Source organism: Vombatus ursinus, unplaced genomic scaffold, assembly GCF_900497805.2.
Source record: "Vombatus ursinus unplaced genomic scaffold, bare-nosed wombat genome assembly UNPS02014773.1, whole genome shotgun sequence".
Lineage (NCBI taxonomy): Eukaryota > Metazoa > Chordata > Mammalia > Diprotodontia > Vombatidae > Vombatus > Vombatus ursinus.
Window position 1 is genome coordinate 36,186,717 of NW_020954551.1, and position 20,465 is coordinate 36,207,181.

Below are 20,465 nucleotides of genomic sequence, written 5' to 3' on the forward strand. Positions count from 1 at the left end.
CCAGCCAACACATTAACTATGTCTGAAAATGTATGCAGTATTCTATAACTATAGTCCTACCTTTTGAAAGCAGGGGGGAGGTATATTTTTTTTCCATTTCTTTTCTAGGGCTAAATCTAACATCCAGTATTATTATTATTATTATTTTTGCTCTTTCCCTTCTGCATTATTGTAGTTATTGTGCATATTGTCTTCCTGGTTCTGTTTATTTTACTTTGAATTGGTTCATTGAAGTCTTCCCATGCTTCTCTGATTTCTTTATATCTGTCATTTCTTATAGCACAGTAATATCCCGTTACATTCAATTAGATAAAGCAATTCTCCAATCATTGGGCATCTATTTTATTTCTAGTTCTTTGTTAGCACTAAAAATGCTGCTAGAAATATTTTGGTATATATAAAATCTTCCTTTCTATACTTGATTTCCTTGGACCTAGAAACCAGATCTCTGGACAAAGGATGTGGATATTTTAATCAAAAGATGAACTGTTATTATTCATGGATTATTATCAACTGGAAGTGGAATGCCCCATGGAGCTGTCCTTGGTTGGCCCTGTGGTGCCCACTGTGTTTATCAGTAACTTGGATTAAGACACAGTGAGCATTCATAGCAAATCTGAAGATAGGACAAATCTAGGAATGACAGAATTGGTATTTTTAAAGACCTCAGCAGGCTAGAATAATGGGTCAAGACCAATAGGATGATTTTGTTGGGCTGGACCTATAATTTGATTGGTAGGAGGCACTCCCAATGAGGAAACTCATTCTACCAATACAGATTGGTACAAGCTATATAACTTATGCTTAGTTGCCTGGGCACCCTAAGAGGTTAAGGGATTCGCTTAGGGCACGCAGCCAGTGTGTGTCAGAGTCAGGGCTTGAACTCAGATCTTCCTGTTCAAGTATTTGAAAGGATAGGTCTTCCTGAGTCTGAGGTTGGCTCATTATGTACTATGCTATACTAACAAGATGAAATTTATTAAGGATAGAGAACAAGTACTATATTTGGATTTTTAAAAGTCAGTAACTATATAAGTAGAAGATAGGCAAGGTATTCCTATAAGACACTTTATATGGAAAAAGTCTAGGCATTTTTAATAGACTCCAGGCTCAGTATAACAGCATAATATGACAGCCCCAAATGCTAATGGAATCTTAGATTGCATTGGAAGATACATAATGTCCAGAATAAGGGAGTACTGTATTCTTTTGTGGTCAGATGTCCTCTGGAGTATTGATTTCAAGCCTGGGCATCATGAAAGAATATTGAAAGAGGGGCAGCTAGGAGGCCCAGTGGATAGAGCACCGACCCTGAAGTCAGGAGGACCTGAGTTCAAATCCGGCCTCAGCCCAAACACTTGACACTTACTAGCTGTGAGACCTTGGGCAAGTCACTTAACCCCAATTGCCTAAAAAAAAAATATTGAAAGGATGGAGTGAATCCAGAGAAGAATTACTGTAGATGTAAAGGAACTGGAGACTGTGTCTCATGGGGGTGGTTAATTTAGATAAGAGAAGAATATGTGGTTATGATGACTTTCTTCAAGTATTTGAAATTCTGCTTGGCCTCAGTGAATAAAACTAGGAGTGACGAGTGAATGTTGCGAAGAGGCAAATTTAAACTTGATATCAGGAGACTCTGCTAATAACTAAAACTACTTAAAAGTGGAATGGACTATCTCAGGAAGGTGTGGGTTCCCTCAGTTGGAGATATATTTAGGCAGCTAGATGGTGAAATGGAAAATTATAGGAATTAGAGTTGGGAACACCTGAATTCAAATCCTGCCTCAGATACTTAATAACTATATGACCCTGGCCAAGTCATTTACTCTCTCAGTCTCAGTTACCTCTTTCATAAACTGGGGATAATGACAGTATCTATCTCCCAGGTCTGACCTAAGGCTCAAATGAGATAGCATATATAAAATGCTTTGCAGACCTTGAAGTGCTATATACATGCTACCTATTATTATCTCCATCTTCTGAATGACTGATTGTTGGGAATATTGGAGAGGAGATTCTGTTTCAGGATGTTAAACTAGTTGACCTTTGGGGTTCCTTCCAACTTCGAGATTCTGGGGTCTGTCAAATGGGGATAATCATATTTAAACTCTCTACTTCATAGGGTTGTTGGAATGAAAGTGCTTTATAAACCTCAATGCTCTGTAGAAATGTGAGCCATTGTTCTTTAACTCTCTAACTTTACTGAAGATAATAATTATTGTGTTCATACAGCATTCCAGTGCTCCAATTTGACTTTGGGCTGTGTTTTCATGACACAACTGAAACCAAGTGACTCATACATTCTGGTCATAGGAGGATGTCTCATGACTAACCACACAGACATCTATTGAAGCAAATGATCAGTTGCCTGTCTTCAAACTCGCAGTTCAGTAAAGTCTTTACCCGCCCATTTGTCTTGCCTTTCCTGGCAAAAAAAAATGGTTGTGTAATTGCGTGGGATTAGACAGGCAGCATCATAGAGTGGAAAGGGAACTGGACCTGGAGACAATTCAATGTTACCTCTGACACTTACTAGTTATTTGGTTTTGAACTTCAGTTTCCTGTCTGTAAAATGGTGATAATTGAACTTGTAATGAGAAGCATCATAGTGAATTGGATAGAGGGCAAGCTATGGAGTTAGGAAGACCCAGATTTAAGTCCTGCATCTGGGATGTTCTAACTGTGTGACCATAATCAAGTCATTTAACCAGTCAGTGCTCCAGTTAACTCTCTAAGACTATAAGTTACAGGAAAGTTGTAGATCTCTGTCTAAGGAGGGAATTTCCTCTCCTGGAAGCCCTTCAGTGATAAAATTCTAGATCCAGACATTTAAAACAAAACAAAACAAACCCCACATGTAATACCTATCTGACAGGGCTGTTCAGTGGAAAGTGCTAGGTAAATGTGAGTTATATTGAACTTGAGAGTTGGAAGGGGAGGGATCTACTTGAGAGAGAGAGAGGTGGGGGGGAGAGAGAGAGACAGAGAGAGACAGAGAGACAGAGAGAACAATCTGAGCTCAAGGATTGGAAATGACTTGGCTAGCCAAGGTCACTACAAAATGGAATAGCAGACATTTCCATAGAGTCGGTAAATTACTTCAGTTACATTACATCACTGGAGCCTCTTAACAACTTTGAGGTAGGTAGTATGTATTATCACTCCCATTGAATAAATGAAGAAACAGGTTCAGAGAGATTAAGAGGATTGATTGCTCTGGGTCAGACTGAGGTAAGAGTCATAGGATCGTAGATATTGTGATGGAAAGGCATGGAGTCCAAGCCCCTCATTTAGCAGATGTAACAGTAATTTGACAGAGCCCCTTCTGTCAAAGGGGGAAGGGAGTTACTGTGTTGAAGACCTCATGGAGAAAAGTAGTTTATACCCTCCAAGAGCATGCTGGGTTTTGTAGTTTTGGCTAAACTGTCTAGCCACAAAATCCTCCCCAGGTAGGGTCTCAGGTGTGAGTCCTGGGTTCCAGGTTGGAGTAGTCTGTGGAGTTGTGACTGCTTGCCTGGGACTTTTTAGCTATGAAGATGAGCTCCGGGAGGATCTACACTACTTTCCCCAAGAGGTTCTTAGCATGGCCCTACCTGCAGACATCTGTCAAACAGCTGTTACATAGACAAGGAAACTGAGGCACAGAAAATAGCAACATTTATATAAAGCGTTCTGTGTGCCAGGCACTATGCTAACCGCCTTACAAATATCATCTCATTTGATCCTCACAATGGTTCTAGAAGGTAAATACTATTCTTATCTCCATTTTACAGATGAAGAAACTGAGGCAACAGAAGTTAACTGACTTCCCTAAGGTCATACAGCTAGTGAGTGTCTGAGGCAGGATTTGAACCCAACTCTTTCTAGATTCAGACCTAGCATTCTACCCATGACAGTGGATTGACTGCCTCTGACTGGAACCCAGGTATTCTACCCTCTAGTGTTCTTTCCTTCCTATGAAAGCAGTAAAGGCTGTCTAGTGCTAGAGCTGACTCCATCAAAGAGTTCAGTCACTCTTTGGTGATTCAGAACATGCTTCAAAGTCACACTTGTGGACAGAAAAATCAGAGAATGTTCCAGCTGAGAGGAGTCTTTGAGATCTACTTGATTGAGAGTGCTGGGTAACAGAACTTACTGTATCAAACAGCCTCTCTTCATTGCTACAAATGCTCTGCTTGTTACTGCAGGCAAGGTAAAAATATGTTGTGTCTATTTTCTAGAAATTATGAAAGCACATTGTTCATCTACCTCTTAGCACATGTCTTGAATGCTGAATAGGGGTGCTCTTGGTGCTTGGCTAGGAGCCCACAGCTGCATTTTAAGTAGGATGTCTGACATTTGAGAAGAATTCAATGAGGTGAATGTCTGGGAATATTGCCTTTTCCCCCTTACCTTGGAAGTCAGTCCAGACTGGAGGTTGGGGGTGTGGGAGGGATCCTAGGGCTTGTCTACCTGGCAAAGAACACCCAGAAAATTTGACAAGACGTAAGGCCTGACTGGAAATGACTATCTTTGAGAGGAATCATTTCAAGGATCCCAGACCAATAAACTCCAATTTAGGCTGTTCACTTTTGCCTGATAGCATCAAATAATTTTGCAACCAGAAAGAGGAATTTGGGCACCTCATGACAAATTACTGTCAGAATTTCGGGCAATAAAAATCTCAAAGAATTTCCTTTATATTGGTTCTGAACTGACTTTCAGATCAGACAAATATATGAGAGTCATAGCCACTACACCATAACTCCTGAAATAAAGGAGAATTAAATCACCAGGGTTGTATGTAGGGATTTTGCACTAATAATAACAATGATAACTGACATTTACATAGCACTTTAAAGCTTGGAAAACACTTTGCATATCTAACTTGGAGGACCTGCTGCTACCCCACAAGGGGCTAGGGTCCTGTGCCCACTCCCTTTTCTGTAGCCAGGCATGTAGTTTGGAATGGGATCAGTCCTGGGGGAGCCTGAACTTTAATGAGAAGGATTAGATTCCCTTTTCTCAGACTCTCCATTAAATTCATTAAATCCTGAAGCCAGTGCCATAGGGACAATTTTACCTAGAGATTAGGTTATGGCCCTATCTGGGATTTCCTCCAAAAGGAAGGGGTAAATAGGTACTTAATATACACTATAAATCAGCAATGAGACAGATAATTTATTCCTGTACACAAAAGAAATGTTAAACATAAAAGTTTCACATTGTGTGTTAAGAGAATTAAAATGGGGTTCGGTAATATAACTACTGTCATAATCTTCTGGGGGTCTGAGACTTAAATTTCATCAGAACATAAAGCATTTGCTGGAATTTTACATTTTTACCCCCATTTTATACCGCCCAAACATCCCCCAGTTCATGTTTGCTGGGAAAATGGCTAGGTTTGGGCCAATTCTGTTGTTGGTAGCCATCCTTCCCAAGAGCACTGTGTAGTTGCCAGGCACTCTCCCCTTCCACCATTCAGCTCCAACCTCATGGAACCCAAGACCTTTGGACCTCTCAAAGGCTGCCTACAATCCTGGACTCTTTCATCTCATTAATCTGAGATCAAAAGTGGAAAAACACAGGATAGCCAGCTGAAACTCAAGCTCAGGCTTGCCTAGGCAGGTCATGTACTTCAGATGCCACTGATTCGTGCTCACATGGAGTAGACTGTGGGATCAGGAATGACCCGCCCCTTCTCCCATTGCCCTCTTGGGAAGCAGCCCAAAACAGTCTGGACACAATTTAGACTGGAAAGGAAGACAGAGCCTTGAGGGGGTGGTTGCTTCTTTTTATACCTCCATTGAATCATCAGCTTTCCTGGGGGAGTATAAATAGCAATTGTTTCTGTTCTGGCCAGAAACTCTGAGGGTCTTCCCCTCCCAGACTGATTCTTTTGTGAGGCAAACTAGGCCATCTTTTGCCTTAATTTTTACTTAGTCTTTTGTTACTGAATGGGCGTTGCCTCAGATAAACTGAGACCTGGGAAAGACTTTAGCTTAAAAAGGCCAAGGTCTCCCACTGTATCCTGGGCCATCGCCAGTTGTCCTGACCTATGTCGTGTCATTGGATTTCGATGGCTCTGGAGGAAAGAGTGAGGCTGGTGACTTGTAACAGCTCTGCCTCATTTAAATCAGTTCACTTGCAAACCAAGACATCACCCTCCTGATGTCATTGGTCCTTTTCAAGAATGAAGGATGAATGACAACAGCTTTCCTGGTTCCACAGATAATAAGGGGACTCTTTCTCATCTGAAATCCATTTAACTCTGAGTCAAACACGATGAGAAGTAAGCTCCACAGTTCCCATGTGGTTGGCCAGAACAAGAAATGGCAATGTTGGGCATGCACCATGGATGGCCCTTGCAGGCTAATTCATCCTTGAAACCCATTCATTATCTCATTTGAGGCAACACTGTGAATTAGATATTGCAGGTATTATTGTTCTCATTTTACAGGCATGGAAACTGAGTCTCAGAGAGTTTAATTGGCTCATCATAGATAGTATCAGAGGTGGCATTTGAACCCAGGACTTCCTTACTCTGAGTGGTACCCTATCCACTATGCACACAGAAATGATTATGGTACATATAAAACCATAAGTAAGTAGGGATGGAGATTTTCCAGCCAGGACCCCAAATCTCCTGTAAGAATTACAGCTCTGCTAACTACTGACTTTCTCATAACATAGAATCTACATCTATTTCTGTGAAGGACACCCCAACCTTTCTGGTCACCCAGGGCCACGACCTTAGTCATCCTCAACTATTCTCTCTCCCTCACTCCGCTATGTCTTCCCCTTCCTTCCTCAATGAGTTCAGTACATGGCTCACAGATTTCCTCTCTTCCTCAACTCCTAACCTCATACCAGAGGACTTTAACATACATATTGATTCTCCCCCAAACACCTTAACCATTCAGTTCCCCAATGTACTCACTTCCCATAACCTAGTCCTCCACCTCACCTCAGCCACACACAATAGTCATACCCTTGATCTTGTCCATCACCCACAAATGCATTGCTTCCATGTTCAAGAATTCCCAGACCCCTTTTTCTGACCATAATCTCCTGACTTTCCACATCTCCCTCTGCCGTCCCTTACCAAGACCTACTTTTCATCTGTACAGTGTCTTCCAATCCCTTGACATCTCAATTCTCTCATAGGCCATCCTGCACTAGTGATTCTCTCTTTTCTTCCCCCATCTTGTCTCCTTGGTGAACCAGTTCGATGCTACTTTGTCCTCTTCTCTTGCGTCCCTGGCCCACGTATCATATTGCCAATCGTGTCTAGACAAGCCTCCTTCTTGAATCACTTCTACCATTCAACTCCTTCACTCCTACTCGGGTGCTGCTTAATGAAAGTGGAGAAAATCACACAACTGTTCTGAATGAGTCCACTACAAATTTATTTTATACAGCTTCAACTGTGCCCTCACTACTGCCAGGCAATCTTTCTATACCTCCCTAATCAACTTGCTATCCCTCTTTCTATAGTGGCTCCTCCAAACCTTTTTATCCTTCCTCAAACCTCGAAGGCTCTGCTCCCCACCCCCGGCCCCATCCTCTTTGCTGAGAGTATTTTACAGAAAAAATTGTGGCCTTTTGCTGTGAGGTCCCTTGTTTCCCCTCTTCCTCATCTCATATCACTCAGATGTCTTCTACCACAATCTCCTCTTTCACCCCTGTCTCACACAAAGAGGTGGCCCTACTTCTTGCTAAGGCAGACCCCTCTAACTGCATAAGTGATCCCTTTCCATCCATCTCCCTATATCATCCTTATTCTATCACTTATCCTCAATCTCCCTGTTTACTGAAACATGCCCGTGCCTCTCCCATCCTCAAAAAATCCTCACTTGGTCCTTCTATCACTGTTAATTATCATCCAAAGTCTCTTCTACCCTTTGTGGCCAATCGCCTTGAGAAGGCCTTCTACAACGGGTGCCTCCAATTTTCTCCACTTATTCTCTTCTTTACTCCATACAAACTGGTTTTCAACCTCCTTTTTCTACTGAAACTGCTCTTTCCAAAGTTATCGGTGAGCTCTTAATTGCCAAACCAGTGGCCTTTTCTTAGTTCTCATTCTTCTACAGCCTTTGACACAGTCGATCACCTTTTCTTTGATGCTTTCTTCATTCTAGATTTTTGGGACACCCCTCTCTCCTAGTTCTCTTCCTACCTATCAGACACTCTCCTTGGCTAGGTCCTCCTCCAGGTCACACCCTCTAACCATAGGTGTCTCAAAGGGCTCTATCCTAGGTCCTCTTCTCTTCTCCCTCTATACTACTTCACATGGGGATCTCATCAGCTCCCATAGATTTAACTATCATCTCTATGCTGATGATCCTTAAATTTACCTATCCTTTCCTAATCTCTTTGTTGACCAGTCTTACATCTCCAACTGCCTTTCAGACATCTCATACTAGATATCCAGTGTCATCTTAAACTCAACATGTCCAAAACTGAACTCTATCCTTCCCCTTAAACCCTCCCCTCCTCCCACCTTCCCAAGTACTATAGAGGCAACATCATCCTCCCCATCCCACAAGTTCACAACCTAAGAGTGATCCTGAATTCCTCACCATCTCTAACCCCTTCCCTACTCTGCCCCATCTAAGCTGTTGCCACGGACTGCCAATTTCACCTTTGTAACATCTCTTGAGTAAACCCCCTTCTCTCCTCTGACACTGCCACCCCTCTAGTGTAGGTCCTCATTACCTAGGCCTTGGTTATTACAATAGCCTGCTGGAGGTGGGGTGGGAGTGGTGGTCTGCCTGCCTTAAATCTTTCTTTACTCCAGTCCTTCCTCCATTCAGCCACTAAAGTGATTTTTCTTAAAGCTCAGGTCCCACAATGTTACTTTCCATTCAGTAAAGTCCATTGGCTCCCTATCATCTCCAGGATCAAATACCAAATCCTCTATTTAGCATTTAAAGCCCTTCAAAACCAACCCACCCCACCCCACCTTTCTAATTTTCTTCCACCTTTCTTCCTATCACTCACTCTTCGATCAATTGACCTTAGATTCCCTGCTGTTTCACAAACAAAACTCTCCATCTCTCATCTCTGACCATTTTCTCTGGCTCTCCCCCGTTTCTGGAATGCTCCTCTTCCTTATCTTTGCCTTCTTCCCTGCACTTCCTTCTCACTTCCATTTCTTGAAATTCCTAGTTTCCTTCAGAATTCAGCCTAAGTGCCACCACATACACAAGGCCTGTCCCTATCTCTCTCAGATGCTAGTTATTCCCCCCAACCCCTAACTTGGCTAAAGCAGAGAATGCTTGTTGGGGGAAAATGAGACCTAAGATTGGAGAAGTTGAATGATGCTATGGTTAATTCACCTTTTGGTTATTATTTCATAGAATGTCAGAGATTAACACCACCTTATGGACTGTTCTAGATGCCCTAGCAACAAGCCCCAGGTCACACTGCTGGGTTAGTACCATAGCTGAAAGTAAAACCCAATTCTGCACAGCCACTCCACTGGCTTTTACCTCGCTCCAGACTGCTGAGAATAGACTTCTTATAGATCAATAGGCAAAATAGGGTTATTGACAGAGGAATTCAAGGGTCTCTTTGGTTTGGTCCTTTAAGAAGCTAACCAGGCAGTTTTGGCCTTAGCCCAAAACTCTAACGTCAACAGCTTGAATAGTGGAATTTGGAAAGCATCCTATAATTATTGAGCATTTGTCTATTGTGCAGATAATTGCAAGTTTTTTTTCCTGCTCTTTATTTAGAACTATGGGATTCTAGCTAGAATCTTAAGAAGGACATTGTTTGGCCAAGTCATTAGAGGCCTCCCAATGGAAAGAGGCAGTATAGCTCAGTGAGGAGAGCAATGGCTTTGGAATCAAAGTGCCTGGGCTTAAATCCTGGCTTTTACCTTACCTGCGTCACACAAGGGAAGTCGTTTAATGGCCGTGGGCCTCGGTTTTCTTGTTTGTAAAGTTAGGGGGCATTTGGCTCCAACATGACGGCCAAAGTTCCTTCCATCTCTAAATCTATGTTTTTATGAAGGTTTAATTTGCTCTGTTATAGGTCCAGTGTTTCTCTGAAACAGCTTCTTTCCACTCACCCTCAACAAAGAGAGACTTTACCTTAAAGAAGACAAAGCTACCTGATTGGCCCTGGCTCCCTGATATAGCTTCTTGGTCATCCAGGAGAATGAAAATTAAAAATTAAATTGTATCCAGTTATGAGGCCATGTTTTAAGCATTACAAACTATGGCATGTCCAAAGAAGAAACTAAGATGGTGAAGAGACTTGAAAGAATGGTATATAAGGATTAATTAATTCAATTCAATAAGCACTTAGTTCCTTTCATGTGTAGACAACACTATTCCTTATGTGGTTTAATTAAAGCAGAGTAGTAACACTGACTAATTTGGCCCCTGCTGCCTGAGGTCAGGTGTACTATAATTTACCCTTCATCAGGGTTCTCTGGACCCTTAAGGGGCTTGGGGGTTGGTGGTCTAGGCTCTCTGCCGATGACTCCAGCTCCCACCAATGGTGTGTGTGGGAATCCCAGTTCCACTGAGCCACTAATAGTCAGATTAGCTTTTACACAGGAGTATTTGCTCCAAAGGTATACAAACATGTTCTCTACTACATGGGAGGTATATTGCTCCCCATCTCCCACCCCCAGTCTTTGGGTAGGGGAAGGAGATCAGTTTCATAGCTTAGTTCTCTTCCTGTATAGCACAGAATCATTTCAAAGTACTGAACCTTCTTTGGACTCAAGTCCCGGGCACCCAGGCTTCTTGGGGCTTCCTCGTGGTAGGAGAGTGCAGAGAAGCGGGGAGCCTCCATTTTGGTTGATCTGGGCCTGCTCAAAGCTCCCATTACGTAGCTTAGAGGCAGGATACCCTGGCCCACACTCTTTTAAGAGGGTAAATAGGATCAGAAGCAATATTTTGTTGTTTTTAATCAAGCTTTAATTAACCACTCGCTATGTGCCAGGAACTATGATGGGGCCTGGGAGCTACAAAGACAAAAATGAGACAGTCCCTGCTCTCAAGAAATTGACACTCTTGACCAAATGGGCTTCTTCCTATGGAAGAACTGTATATTTTTTCAACCTAAAATATAAGGGTCCTTCACACCCAGCCTAAAGCCTCATTCACATCTAAATTTACATGGTCTCTCATTTCACTGATGAAAGTAGAGATCAGAAGAGGCGTATGTCAATTCTAATTGTCATGATGAAAAAATGCGATCCACCTCCAAAAAGAGAACTAATGAACTCTGAGTGCAAATTTAAGTATCATTTTCTCACTTTATTTTTCTTGCTTTTTAAAAATATAATTAATATAGAAATATGTTTTGCATGATTTCACATGTATAATTGATATCACACTGCTTGCCCTCTAAGTGGATGGGTGAGGATGTAGGAGCAAGGTAGAGAATTTGGAGCTAAAATTTAAAAAGAAAAGAATGTTAAAAATAAATAATAATTTCTTTAAAAATAAAAAAAAAAGAAAAGGTGTCTGTGTGTCTAAGCCCAGCAAATCACGTGGCCTTCCAACCTGGGCCTGGAAGGCCTCAAGGTCAGAATTAGTTACAGTCTATATCAGGAAAGCAAGGAAGGTTTCCTGAAATAACCTAGAGAAAAAAAGGTGGCAAACCAGACAGAGGTACTGATTTGGTTTGCTATAAAAGCTTTTAGAGGTTAGCACTACTTGAATTGACTTCTTTTGGTTTTCTGACGATTATAGGTCAGGGCATCTCTCAAATTAATGAACTTCTACATTTTCTTGGTTAATACACCGCCCCCACACACACTCAATAGACACAGGTGTTTCTCCTTCAAAGATTATGACTTTGGGGCCCAAATCTTTCCCCTTCATCTTCTGCTTATATCCCTCCCTTCTTTGGAGTCTATTATTTTTACAATATATGCCAAGTCTGCCTCCTTGGGCATAAAACTAATTTGTAAGACCTCATTATTTTTATTGTTTATTGACTAAAAAAGCAGTTGGAAGTTGGAATCAGTAAAGCAAAATACTACCTTATAGGCTCCTCTGCAACTAGATATCTACCATGAATTTGAAAAAGAAAATCATCCATGTGCAACAGAATCCCAAACTTCCGCTTTAGGAATTTATCCAATTTGATGGTCAGAACTCTACCTACAATGATGCTCTGAGCCCCAACCCAATGATTCTCCCATCAGACTAGTTAGAATTTATCACGTGCAGTCTCATCCCACAACAGGGCCATCACTAGCAGTTTTGGTGGCTGGAATAAACAGCACAACATACTTGCCTAGGGTAGGTAAGGCTAATATTGCCCTCAACCTCAACTTTGAAATTCATGATGTGATAATGACAAAGTAAATAGTAATTCATAGGAAGGGAAACACCTAGATATCACATCCTGTCAGGGAGACAGAGACCCCAGGATAACTCAGAGGCTACTTCTGGGGATTCTATCATCTTGGGGGGGGTATAAAGGAGAGGGGAGCCTCAGCCTCTAGGAGACATTCACCTAGGTTGCAGCTGCCAGAGGAAGGATACCATCTGTCAGCTTCCTATTTTAACTAATTATTCTTGCTAACTAGGTGCTAAGTTTGGTTGTTTTTGTACTTCTGAAGGAGTGAAAGTAAAAGTGCTGTCAAAATAGAAATGTAACAAATAAAAAACTTGAACAATATTTTAAAATTATGATTTAAAATGTTTACAATCTATGTTTTAGTCCCTCAGGACAGAATCTCAGGTTTGTTATTCAGTCACGTTGGTCTCTTTGTGACCCCATTTGGGGTTTCTTCGGCAAAGATACTAAAGTGGTTTGCCATTTCATTCTCCAGCTCATTTTATAGATGAGGAAACTGAGGCAAACAGGGTCAAATGATTTGCCCAGGGTCACGAGCAAATAAGTGTCTGAGGTCGGATTTGAACTCAGGAAGGTGAGTCTTCCTGACTCCAGGCTCAACATGCTATCCACTGTGCCTCCTAGCTGTCCTATAGTTATGGCTCTGTCTACAGTACCATATCCTGGGCCTCACGTAGTTAAGGTTATAAGTCCTGTGTCTTTGGTCAGGTGCCTATAATTGACCTATTCTTTGGGATTAAGGGTGATTTTGTTGTGTTGGTTTTGTCACAAGTGACCACAAAAGGAGCTACATCTTAATGCCTACGTTCGCGATGTTTCTTGTAACTATGCGGGTCTTCTTCAGGTATGGCAGCCAGATTGTTTAAAATTTGGCACCATAATGGGGAGCAGGGAAGGGAACTACTTTCTGCAGCACCTATATGTGCCAAGTGCTTTACAAATATCATATCATTTGCTCTTTATAACAACCCTGTGAGGTAGGTGCCCATTTTGCAGTTGAAGAAACTGAGGCAGACAGTTTGCCCAGGGTCACACAGTTAGGAACTGTTTGTGGTTTGATCTGAACTTAGATCTCCCTTGCTTCAGGACCAGCACTCTGTCTACTGTGCCCCGTGGTTGCCATGTTCAGCTCTGAATTTTATTATCAACAGTAATAGGAAAAGATCAGTAATTACAACATCCTGGTGGTATGGACTGGGATCCACAGGGTACCTCTGCCATGGTGGTCATTTCTCTTTTTCCCCATCTCCATTTTCTTCTTCGTGCTCAGTATCTTTCTTAACTTTGGGGTTTCTTACTGCTGCGTCTCACCCTGTGAGTTAGCACTAGCCTGGCTGACAAAGATTGTGGAATCTAAATCATGTTTGGTCATGAACTCTTCTCTTATCCATAGTCTGACAGGTAATTTTTCCATGCTCCCCTGATTTGCTTATGATATCATCCTTCATGTCTAAATCATGTACCCCTATTGAGTTTATCTTTGTACATGGCGTGAGATACTGGTCTATGTCTCCTTTCTGCTACACTGCTTTCCAATTTTCCCCAGCAGTTTTTGTCAAATAATGAGTTCTTGCCTCAATAGCTTGGATCTTTGGATTTATTAGACACTAGGTGACTGTGCTCATTTACTTTTACATATTGTGTGTCTTATCTACTGCGTTGATCTAGTCTTCTGTTTATTAATATGAAGTGAAACATGAAATGCAGGGATATATGCTTGTCATAGAGGTCAGGTAGGTTGCTTGTGAAAAGCTGAAATGAAAGAGGGATTTTCTATAGACATTGAGGTTCTCTAGGTGCTTGGGTCTGGGGGTGACATGCTGATTGCATCACACCCTGGAACACCGTTGAGCCTCCTAAACGAAATATCTAACAATCATTCAAAAGAGCTTAGCCTAACTATCTACACAGGAAAAACCACATGGATGAAGAATGTCTCTTCCAGACTATATCATAAAGTTGAAAGGACAGCCCATAAAGCTGGTCCCACATTATATATTGGACAGACACTATTGATGGATGATGTGTTGGACCCAAAACTGTACAGAAGGAGATGGGACTGGCTCATTTCGGGGAAACTTCGGTGTTTGTAATGGACATGAACTTCTCTCTGAAACAATATATATCTTTTAAAAAATCAATATTTCCTGGTAATACTGTAAGACTGTGTGTCATTCAATAATATCACAGTCTCAAAAGAATTAAAAATTTGGGTTACTCAACTAGAAATGGAGAAGCACAAGATGGGGATAAGGAGGCTAAAGCATTTTACCAACAAAGAATTGAATGAGAGAAAAGGCATAAAACGTGTCATCAGAAAGAGGTAAGCCTGGAAAAGTGGATACCCAGGCATGTTCTGAGAGCAAGGGCTAATGATGGTAATGTGTTCTGTTGGGAAGCATGCAGTGACAAGAAATCTAAAGGAAGGTTCCCAGTATGTTGAACGGACTCCCTGTGGAGAATTCCCAGGACCACATAAACAAGAGTGGACCAGGATGAGAAGACAGGGGTGCATCGTAGCCTGTGCTATTGAAAGCAGTATGTACATAGAAGAGATCTCAGGACCATGTAGTGAAGTAATTTGTTGTGTGTGTGTGCATGTATACACATATATAAAATAAAAATATGTAGATAGTAAATGCCATATATTGTGTACATGTATACACACATGTGTTCATACACTCACATACATATTTGTTCATATTTACACATATACATATATGTGTTCATATTTATATATGCACATACACACATGCTCGTATCATTCACATGCATGCCCATACACATGCGTCCATATCCACACACATGCACACACATTCATACATGCATGTATACACACATGTCCACATACATACACGCACACATACACATATGTATACATACACACATGTACACACATACATGTACATATACGTGTATGTTCATACATACATGTACATATACGTATATGTTCATATTTGTAGAGACAGCATGGTATATAGGGGTAGAATGTCAATATTTTGGAATCAGAGAGGTGGATGGAAATGCTGCCTCTGAGACCTGCTGGCAGCAGCATTCGTGGCAGCAGATTCGTGGCAAATTGACTAACTTTTTAGTGTTACTTTGACCTGTTTAGTGCCTCTGTGGACCTCCTCTGATTGTTCAGTTCTTTCAGGGATTTCCATCTTAGGAAAGGGCATATGCTGCCTTCATTCCCCTCTAGTCTCTGTTCCCTCTTGCATGGACTTTTTCTCCACCTCTGTCTTTTTCAGCTTCCTTTTTTGTGTTGTCACTGAAGACAAGGATTGTCTTTTTGCTTCTGTTTGTATTCCCTGTGTTTAGCACAATGCCTGACACATAGTAAGCACTTACTATGTGTTTGTTGACTTGACTTGACAAGTGTCTCAGACAACTTTCTGAGACTACAAGTTATAGACAAGTTGCCAATCTGGGTTGGTGCTAGGACTTTCCATACCAGAAGTTCCTTAGATGGATGAAATCATAAATCTGGACCATAGATAAAGACTCAAATACATAAGATGGCTATGGACTATGCATATAGAGGATACATGTAAAATCTTACACTTGATTTGTAAAATTCAGCTTTACAAGTTCAAGATGGAGTCAGCATAGCTAGAAAACAGTGAATCTGAAAAGGACTTTTAGTGTAGTGCAAGATCAGAATGTATAAATGGTTTGTAGGGGCAGCCAAAAAAGTAATGTAGTTAGGCTTTGTTGAGGGACACTGTGCCCTAGAATGGGGATGTGATCTTCCAGTTGTATTCTGTCCTGCTTAAAGCACATCTGGATTTTTGTATTCAATTTTGAGTGCCACATTAAGTTTTTATTCCATTATGCTATCCTCTTTTGTTTTTATAGGTGAGTTCATCCCATTTACATTCACAGTTATGATTGCCAACCATGTATTTCTCTCCATTCTATTCTCTTATACTTTTCCTTCCTTTTTCCCTGCTCCCTCTTTAATAGTCTATTCTGCTTTTAACTAATACCTTCCTTAATATGCCCTTTCTCTTATTTACCCCCTCCCTCTTTCCCTTAAGTTCTTTCCCTCCTATTTCCCTTTTGTGTAAGATTATATATACATATATATGTGTATATATGTGTGTGTGTATGTATATATATATATGTATGTATATATTTTTTGTACCTAACTGTGCCTATGTGTATTCTTCCCTCCTTTAACCAGTTCAGTTCAGATGAGAGTGAAGTTCAGGTGTCACCTGCTTGTCTCTGTTTACCCTCCTTATTGCATAAATTCCTCTTTGTACATCCAATTTATGTGAGATGTTTTTTCCCATTCTGGTTCCACATTCTAGGAGAAACATGAGGAGGCTGGTAAGCATCTAGAGGAGACTGATCCATATCCAGGGCCTTGAGATGATGCCTCTTGAAGATAGATGTAAAGATCTTGAGATATTTAACTTGAAGAGGAGACTTGGTAAGGATTTGACAGCTGTCTTCAGTTATTTGAAGAGCTGTCATGTTTCATTCCATTCCATTCCATTCAACAAGCATTTAATAAGAGCCTACTATGTGTTAGTAAATGTGGATTAGTAGATAAAGAGCTGGTTTTAGAGTTGGGAAAACCTGAATTCAAATCTTACCTTTCACACCTACTATCTGTATGACTCTGGGCTCTTGCCCTTAACCTCTCATTTCTCCAGACCATTCTGGAAGCTGATGTCATAGAACAGTAGCCAATCTGCATTGGTAGAGGAAGTTTCCTTAACAAGAGTTAATACCCTATGCCAATGAAATCACAAGTGTGGATTAAAAAAAATGTGCCAGATACTGGAGATGAAAAGACAGAAATCAAATGGTTCGTGTCCTAAAGGAACATAAATTTCACTGGGCAAATATGCATATACACAATTACAGGGCATGAGAAAGGCATAAGTATTTATATAACATCTACTGTGTGCTAGGCACTGTGCTAAGTGCTTTACAATTATTATCTTATTTGAGTCTCACAACAACCTTAGGAGGTACGTGCTATTATTACCCAAATTTTACAGTGGAGGAAACTGAGGCAAACAGAAGTTAAATGGCTTGCCCAGGGTCAGTATCTGAGGTTGGCTTATGAACTCAGGTCTTCTTTTACCCAATCCAACTCTTTATCTACTGTGCCATCTAGCTGCCTTTGTGGTATGCTCAAAGCAAAAACAAGGTAATTTGGAGGGAGAATTGTTGAGCAATAAAGATGGAAGGGGGGCAGCTAGGTGGCGCAGTGGATAGAGCTCCCGCCTTGGAGTCAGGAGGACCTGAGTTCAAATCTGACCTCAGACACATAACGCTTCCTAGCTGTGGGACTCTGGGCAAGTCACTTAACCCCAATTGCCTCACCAAAAAAAAAAAAAAGCAAATAAAAAAAAATAAAGATGGGAGGAATGAGGGAAGGCTTCATGTCAGAGATGGTGCTTCAGCTGACCCTTGAAAGGACCTAAGATTTCCAAGAGACAGAGGAGAGGAAGAGGAGAGAGCTCCTTTCAGGCATGGGAGTTGAGAGTGGGTATGTCCACCTTGGACTGCATGAAAGAGGTGCCATAGGAACCTACTCCAGATGAAGACAGAAAATAAGCATTTAAACAACCAGTTCATCTTTTTCCTAAGATGAACCTGGGATTCATGTTGTCAAGTGATTTTTAAAAAGTGGGATGGGTTTTTTTTTTTTTAATTTCCTTGTTTTATCTAAATTTCCTCACATTCATTTTTCCCCTTGGTGCTTTCAACTGGGCCTGAATTTCATCAAAAATCCCAGTAATCACAGAATACTAGTCATTCTGGATTAAACCCTTTCGAGTTAAGGTAGCAGCTAAAGAGAAATGAGACCTGCTTTTGAACAACATGGAGATTAACCTTCAGAAATAAGGATTTTTTTTCCCCTGAAAGCTGGGAAGATAAATCCTTTGAAAGCCAGTGTGTGGGAGGTGATAGATAATGCAGGCATTCATAGACCAGTGGGTTCTATAGCTTGGGGACAGAGTATCACAGGTCGCAGAGCTCTGGCACCTATCCACGCTAGTCTAGTGTATTTCTTTAAATGAGGTACCCTGCCTTCCAGTGTTGGTCTGAGGCTTAATGGGGACATGATGAATTTTCTCTCTCTATTCCTTCTCTCCATACGTCTACTTTTACCCTCTTTCCTTCCACTCCTTTATCTTAAGGAAAAACACCATGACAAAAAGCAATTGGTATGGCTTTATTTTTTAACATTTAATTTTTGACTAACTGATATATGTGGTACAGAATCCCAGTTCAGTTCTCCCCATAACCATCCCTTCCCTTATCCCCTATTCAACTGTTTTGAATTTCCTTTCATTTCCTTCTTCCTCCTCTTTCTTTCTCTTGCTTCTTCCTCTCTGCCTGCATACTATTTTTTTTCTCTCTGACTCCCTCCCATTCTCTTTCCCATTTTCCGCCCTCTTCAACTCATTTTTCTCTCTGGCTTCCTCTTTCTCATCAGAAACATGTTGCTTTTCTGTCTTTCTTCCTCCTGATTTTTCCACCTCTGCCTCTCCAGTCTTGCTGCCCTCCTGGTGATTGCATTGGTTTACCTACTTCAGGCTTTTTAGATAGGTAAGCCTAACTAATCCACCCTGCTTATGGGGAGATCAGCCTGAATGAATGAAAAGTCTTAGGTGACTAGACATGCAGTTTCATTGCTATTGGGAATTCCTAGGTGAAGGAATTTCCTCTACCAGTACAGAATTGTACTCTCCAACATACAGCCTGAGGGAGTTTCTTAGAGCTTATCAGTAATATAGGGCCACTTCTATGCCATGATGAGGCACTGGAGTAAGCCTTCAATGAAAATAAGCACATTAGGACTTATACATCCTAATTGGGCAAGTCATTTAATCTCACTGGGCCTCAGTTTTCTCATCTGCAAAGTAAGGGAGTTAGACCAAACAACCTCTCAAGTCCCTTCCTGCTTGAAATAAATGACTATGGCTAATGTCCTTCAAAGCAGTCCCTTGGGATGCTGAGATACATTCCAGTTGTCATTGTCTCAAACACTGTGGCAGCTTCTCTTTGGAAACTGCTTTCAGAGCCAGTTTAGAAGCTTCACTAGATGATCTTCATGACTTAGTAGTTATATTGCCAATAATTACTTGTGCTTGAGAAGAGGTATGAAAGACATCATCTGTGACAGTATAGCTAGAAAAGAAGAAGTGAACTGGTCATATAGTGAGAGTATGGGATGCAGATGGCTAGGCTAGTATCCCTATAAGGTTAAAAGATCCAGAGGGATGTATCCAGCTCATTGGATCTATCTGTCTATCTATCTATCTAATCTATCTATCTATCTATCTATCTATCTATCTATCTATCTATCTACACATATATATATTATTACACATGCGTATATTATGTATGTGTATATTATATATGTGTATTATACATGAGTATGTATTATATAATAAATGTTTCCTCAATTAAACTGAATTCTGGTCTATCTTTTCATAAGTTTGCCACAAAGGAAATTATATACACATATGCATACATACACACATATATACATATGTACACACACACACACACATATATATATATGATCTCCTCTGTGGCAGACCTACAGTATGAAATCTCTGTGGCAGATTTTTGAAAAGATGGCCCAGAATTCAATATAATCAACTGAGGAAACACTTATTATGCACATTCTATTTTCCAGGCACTGTGTTAAGAATTGAAGATACAGAGACAAAACAAAGTAGTTCCTGTCCTCAAAGAGCTTATACTCTCATGGGAATCCCAGGATGAGAAAGTATGGAGGGGCTGCGGTCTGCTCTGGTAGAGGAACTGCTCACCCTGGACAGATTGCAGATCCATTCAGTATAGAATGAATAATTTGCGGGACATTGAGCTGTTTCTAAAAATTGGGTTTCATACCCCTTCCCCACCCAAAGAATGAAGGTCTGCGCCTCTGAAAGGATTTTAATATTGATAATGATATATCATAGGATCTAAAGACAATGCCCAAGGTAGGAGCTCCAGAACCAAGCCTGGAATAAACAGCAGCCCCATGAAAGTGCTACTTCAAGGGGCCATCTGCATTTGGATGTGCAAATCCTGAGAATCTGTTAAAATTCTGATAACATTTGTTAAAATAGCAAGCTTGATACTTTGAACTTGCACCTTGTAGACAGGTGAAA